A 6,769-nucleotide genomic window follows, 5' to 3' on the forward strand; every position below is an offset into this window, starting at 1 on the left:
CGTGGTCTCAATTCTTCACCCCTCCTGCCTTTTGCGAGTAACTTTGTGGCGTCCTTGCTCCCACCAGGAGCAGGGTCACCAGCCCTGCCTTCTGACTTTGGTCTCGGGCATGTGACTTGCGTTGGCGGCTAGAATCAGATGGAAGTGGCAGGATCCCAGCTTCAAACTAGACCTCAGGACGCCCTGCCCATCTCCAGATTGTGTGTGTGTGCGCGTTGTGTGTGTGCACTGTGTGTGCGTTGTGTGTGTGGTGTGTGTGTGTTGTGTGGTGTATGTGTGATGTGTGTATGTGGTGTGTGTGGGTGGTGTGTGTGTATTGTGTGTCTGTGGCGTGTGTGTTGTGTGTATGTGTCGTGTGTGTGTTGTGTGTGTGTGTATTGTGTGTGTTGTGTGTGTTGTATGTTGTGTGTGGTGTGTGTATGTGTCGTATGTGTTGTGCATGTGGCGTGTGTGTCATGTGTGTGGTGTGACTGTGGTGTGTGTGTGGCGTGTGTGTGGTGTGTGTGTGGCATGTGTGTGGTGTGTGGTGTGTGTGTGGCGTGTGTGTGGTGTGTGTGTGTGTCGTGGGGGTGTGTGTGTCGTGTGTGTGGGGTGTGTGTGTGTGTGTGCGCACGTTGTGTGTGTGTGGTGGTTTGGGGGCTGTTACACAGCATCCGTATGTTCATCAGTAACCAAATCAAAGGCAAATTCATTTTATTTCGCATTGCTAGCAAGTCAGTCATTTTCACTTTTATTTGTTCAATCCTTCCCCAAGATTAGCGCTCACACGGACAACCAGAACGAGGACCAGCCAGTGGCAGGGGCCCCGTTACCGACTGGACGGTCATCTCCAGCTAATGACGAGGATTACAGGTGAACTGGAAGTCGCTGAGCTTTCTTTCTCCCCAGGGCTTTGCAGTTGAGTTTCTCCAGTGTTTATTCCTCAGCAACTAGTTTGTGCTCCTGACACAGGATCTGAACATGAGTCAGTAATCACCCTTTGGCTTTTTTATAAAGAACACCACAAATTCAAGATTCTGTTGAAGCAGCACCAACCATGAGGTCACGCAGCCACACGGCCGGGACCGGCCCTCACTGTTTCCTCAGCAGGGACTCTTCGGAGCAGACAAGGCTGGTGAGGGACGGCCGGGGACTTACCCTGAGAACCCCCCCCCCCCCGATAAGGAGACTCAGAGGGGCTTCCGGGGCGGGCTGCTGAGGCGTCCCGCAGAGCGGGCGCTGCGCGCTGGGACAGCAGAGGTCAGGATGGGACACTTAGAGTCTTCGCCCTGGGAGAGACCAGAGGCAGATCCTAAAGAGAAAAAATCACATGGATAACCATTTAAGCTAAGTCCAGAGCAACAATGCTGGACATGAAACAAGTCTGGCAAAACGCTGATCATTGCTGAAGCGACGGGGTGGGTACACAGTGATTATTACGTCTTCTCTCCCTCTGTCTCTTTTTTTTAATTAAAGTATAGCTACTTTACAATGTGTTAGTTTCAGGTGTATAGCAAAATGATTCAGTTACACACACATGTATATATTCTTTTTCATCTTCTTTTCCCTTATAGGTTATTATACATTCTCCTCTTTATATTTGTGTATTTTTTAAAATGCCCAGAACAAGATGATTTTTTTAAAGAAAATCATTTCATTGAAGCTGGAGCCAGGGCTCTGGGCCACTTCCTCAGGGAAGCCGTCCCTGCCGTCACTGGGTGGGTCAGGGTCTCCGTCGGAGGCTCTCACGTCACACTGTCCTCATACTTTTGGGCAAAGACCTGAAGGAAAATCAGTGAGGAAATCTAAGCCCAGAGTTCTGAGTGTTCTGGAATGTTCTGAGGGGTGAGCAGGACACTGCAGGGGTGCACCAGGTGGGTGTGGTGTCTGGCTGGGAAGCCAGAGGTGATGCTCTGACAGCAGAGCGGCGGAGGCCTGGGAGCGCTGAGCCCGCAGGTGTCTGGGTGTCCGCCTGGAGGAGGGGGCAGCCACCAGTAAGGCAGGCCGGCCCATCCCTCTCAGGGCTCCAAACACTGTGTGGACAGAGGCCGGAAGAAGAGGCCGGGGTTACTGACAGTGCAGGAAAAGATAAATCAAGGGAAAAACAACCCCCCAAGCCATGAGCAGACAATGCTGGCAGGAGCCTCCCTCCAGCCTTCCCTGCGCTCCGGAGGCGGCTCTGTAACCCCGCCTTCAAACGCTTACAACAGCAACAGAACCATTTTTCCAAACGCTTGTCCTTCTCAGTCCAACGCACAAGAAAACCAAGATTTGCTTTGGAAAAGGGGGCTGATGAACTGAACAAGAGGCTATTTCCAGACACAGCCCACAGGCATCTTCCACTGAGGCAGGCATGAAATCACCAAGGACAAACTCAACAATCTGTGGATGCAAACAGGGAATTGCAAATGCATCCACTGAATTACTAGACAACGCTAACGAGACAGGAGGACGGGGCAGGGCACCGCCATTCACGGAACGACAGCAGTGAACACCGAAACGTAGGAAGAGTCGACTCCTAGGAGACCCGGAGGCCCGGGACAGCAGGAGATTTGACTTCCAGGAAACCCTGAGCTTCATTATCGGCTCGCTGTGATACGTCAGTACGGTAAATGGCACTCCCACAGGCTCCATGACAGCTCCGAGGCTGACCATAGAAAGTCCAAAAATGGGCAGTGGCCCAGTTCCTGGGAATCCCAGCCCCTTCCCCAGAGTAGTTGGAATAATCCTCCCGTTTGTCAGCATGTGAAGCCACTGAGCCCATGAAAACTAGCAACGCCACACCTCGTGGCCGCTCGCCCTTCTGAGCGAGACGCCCTCACTCCGCCTAAGGAGTGTGTATCTCTCTGAATAAACCCACCTTTACTCAACTGTGGTTCATTCTTGAGTCCTTTCCTGCACGAAGCCAAAGACCCACACTTGGCGGGGTGCGTCCCAGGGACTGAACCGAGACCTGGGACACGGCTCTCCTCTGGCTGCACATTTTTTCCTGTATCACTAAGGCTATATGACACCGTTTAAAATCCTAAATTTTTCATCCCCACCTATTCAGATCTTTCAGAACTCCTTGAGAGAGTGAAATAGATGAAATTTTATTTTTAAAAAATACATCTTGAAGTTTGAAAAATAAAAGCACACAATTTTCTCGCCATAAAGAAAGGCTGCTTTCTAAGACACTGAAATTCAAAGTTTGGAATCTAAGTTTCAAAGAATGGAGAATCAGATAAAATATGTGTGAAAGGAAACTGCTTTAAACATGCAAATGAATTTCGATATGAATCTGTTAGCTTCACTCCCTTATTGTCAAAATAGCTTTCACAAGGAAGCAGCTTTCCAGCGAGGTTTGATGTATCGGTGGGTTAAGTGGGCAGAATGGCAGAAGGTGAAGTCAGTGATTTAACTCTGCCACAGCCTGGTGAGTAAATTAACTCTCCGTGACACACGTAATTTACGACTGGAAGTTACTCAGGGCAGTTCTTCACGTCAAGCGTTGTAACAAACGCAGCTTCCATGACATCCCCACGTGGTCTCAGTTTACTAACCAGCTCTCCCCGAAAGGCACGTATTCGTGCAAACCTGGAAATCCTACAGGAAAATCCCTTGCCCCTTTTGTTAAACAGACTCAGAATTTTTTTTTAAAAGATAGAGACCAAGTCCATATTTAGTTAAATGTTGTGGTTTATATTCGCACGTAGCACCTCCCCTACTTCCTAAACCAGGCGAATTTGCCCACCAGCCTTCACAAGCTCGAAAGCATTTGTGTCAGTTATGGGGCGTTTCTCATCCAGCTCGGTCGGAAATTGTGGCCTGGGTTTGTACACACTTAGAAGAGGCTCAGTTACAGCACTTGGGGTTGAGGAGAGTCTCGTCCCCTCTGTGAACCCCACGCTCGTGCCCGAGCCGTCGGGACCGTCTGGGGCGACGCCCCCACAGAGCCCGGGCAGCCCGTGGCCCGACAGACGCTCGCTTCTCTGCTGCCTCGACTCCCTTCTTTCCCGTCAGTCATTCTCATGTTTTTGCTCCATTTTCTCTTCCTCACCTCCCCAACACGGCTCCCCTCCCTCCTCCCGCCGTGTCTCTGCCCCCACATCACACATGGCGGAACGGGAACGCAGTGGCTGGCTTCCCCTGTGGCCCTCCCGTGCCTCAGAGGGCTAGTCATGGTCTGTAAAGTCACCGTGGACACGCCACCAGTGAGCGCTGAACCACTGCCTGTAGGGCAGACACAGACTGGGTTCCTGCGAGCCTCTGGCCAACCAGTCAGTACATGGCCTTGTTTTATGTGTGTTTCCGCTTAAAGACATCTTCTTTAACATACTCTTGATCCAGTAGCATTGAACTCACTGCCAACAGCTCTGTAACTCAGGCTGGAACAGAGCTTACCCAACACTCATATTTTCTCTATGAGGCACATCACAGCCTTCTTGCGCTTAGGACAATAGACAGCATAGGGGCCTCTTTAAACAGCAAAATCACCAAGAAAAAGCACAAAATGTGAGCAGTGTGGCACCAAATAGACTGTGAAAGGGGCCCATGGTTCCACTGCGAGGGGGAGACAAGAAGGCAGAGACAAGAGGCTGGGAACTGGGTGTCTGGGTGACTCAAAATTTTCAAGGCTTGGTTGGGGAGGGTACAGCTCAAATGGTAGAGCACATGCTTAGTATGCATGAGGTCCTGGGTTCAATCCCCAGTACCTCCTCTAAAGATAAACAAATAAACCTAATTACCCCCTACCCCAAAAAAATCTTTAAAAAAAAAAAAACCAGAACTTAAAAAAAGGAAAGATATTTTTTAAAAAAATTTTTCGAGGCTCTGTGCATGTCTACAAATGACTGCAAAATCACCGAATGTTAATTTAGGGGTTGCAAATAAATGTTAATAAGTAGACAAATTCACAAACACGGAATCCACAAATAATAAGGAGCAGCTGTATATTGTTTCTCTGCTTTGGCCTCAGTGTTTTTATTGCAAAATATACCGGGGGAGGGGGTAGCAGGGGAGGTGTGAGATGGTTTTCAAACAGAGCTCTGGGGACCCTAAGGGATTAGGGGAGGGGCCGCAAGCAGGGGCGGGGACAGCAGCACCGCCCCCTCCTTCCCCCTTTTCCACGGCAGCCCCTCCTTCCCTTACTCCAACCACGGGTTCCCTTTGAACATAGATTTCCCAGCCCAGAGGTGGGCATCTGACCTGCCGGGGCTCATCTGAGGACCCCCGCCTCCCCTCCTGCCTCAGTAATCAGCCCGAGGGGGCAAAAAGGGCTGCGAACAGGGGCAGGGCCCTCCAGGGCACAGAGGTGGTCCCCAGGAAGGAATGCCACCCCTGCTTTGGACAATACGGCAAGGACACTGCGAGCCTAGCGTGACTGTCAGCCACCTCCTGGGAATAATGCCAACACTGAGGAAAACAGAGCCAAGACCTGGAAGAGGGAGAGAGAAACCCGGTCCAGCCCAGCATGGTCCAGCCTCTGCCGTATCTGTGCCTGAGGTCACTTAGCCCCTCGCCTCCCCAGGAAGTGCGTTTAAAAGAATGTTCCTGGTGGGGAGGGTATGGCTCATGGTAGGGCACATGTTTGGCATCGAAACGTCCTGGGTTCAATCCCCAGGGCCCCCATTAAATAAATAAACCTAATTACAGCCCCCCAAAATAAAATAATAAACAAGACAGAAGCCTTTAAAAATATGTGTTCCTTTCCTTAAGTCAGTTTGAGTTAGATTTCTGCCACTTGGATTAAAAACACCACCACCACCCTAATTTGCACCCACGGGCCGGGCAAATTGGGATTCACTGGACTGGACGGTCTTAATTCACTAGATTAGATTCTCTCTCTTCCTGTGTTTGTATTTTCCCTCTTTTTTCCCTTGGTCCCCCTTCTGCCACTTACCTGTTCATAACAGAAGGCTGCAGAACGCAGTGCGTCATTTGCCATGGTCATGTTTTTTCAACGAAGTTGCGTTTCTGCTTTTCTTACTTTAAAAAGCAAGAAGATAAACAATGAGTTCTTTCCCTCTGTCATTAACACATATGACGTGGATTTCTCCTTTAAGTGAGGATTGATTTTTCCCCCACAGGTGGTTGTCCTTTAAGTTTTAAGCAGGCATGAGGCATAATCTACCCAAGTGGTTAAAACAGAAAATCAAGTGCAGCATCATGGATGGTCCTAGAGACGGAAACACTGAGCGAAGTGAGTGAGACAGAGGAGGACAAATACCACATGACATCACCTAGACGTGGAGTCTAAAATATGACACAGATGAACTTACTTACAGAAGAGAAGCAGATTCACAGACATAGAAAACAAACGCACGGTTACCAAAGTGGCAAGAGGAAGCGGAGGGATAAATTAGGCGCTTGGGCTTAGCAGATACACACCACTATATATAAAACAGATAAACGAGGTCCTACTGTCGAGCACAGGGACCTCTGCTCCGTATCCTGTAATAAACCATGATGGAGACGAACATGAAAAAGAATATGTACACACGTGTATGGCTGAGTCACTCTGCTGTGCACCAGAAACCAGCACAACATTGTGAATCAACTCTACCTCAGTAAAAGTAAATAAAGAAAAAAAATCAGTATCATGCCTGCAAGGGCCGTCCAGTGGGCTCGGGGACCGCAGCAGGGGTCCCGCACCGGCTCCCGCGAATGGACGGCTGTTCACCCTGGTTCGCTCCGACTCGCATTTCTTGCCTCTCTCTCTCCAGGTCTCCGCTGTGACATCCTCCGGGCTTGTCTCTCTGATACAGAAGCCCCCGGATCCGGCGCCTCGGAACTGGGCCGCTCCTGTTCC

At 50.0% G+C, this 6,769-nt stretch overlaps 1 long non-coding RNA gene across 1 annotated transcript; it reads right to left on the reverse strand.

Annotated features, from left to right (window-relative positions):
• Window positions 1-676: 676 nt before the first annotated feature.
• On the reverse strand, window positions 677-6,186 carry LOC141577667 (uncharacterized). Its single transcript, XR_012506898.1, has 2 exons — window positions 5,861-6,186; window positions 677-1,291 (listed from the first exon to the last, which is right to left on the reverse strand). It is a non-coding gene; the product is annotated as an uncharacterized LOC141577667 (long non-coding RNA).
• Window positions 6,187-6,769: the final 583 nt, after the last annotated feature.

This window comes from Camelus bactrianus, chromosome 5, assembly GCF_048773025.1.
Source record: "Camelus bactrianus isolate YW-2024 breed Bactrian camel chromosome 5, ASM4877302v1, whole genome shotgun sequence".
NCBI lineage: Eukaryota > Metazoa > Chordata > Mammalia > Artiodactyla > Camelidae > Camelus > Camelus bactrianus.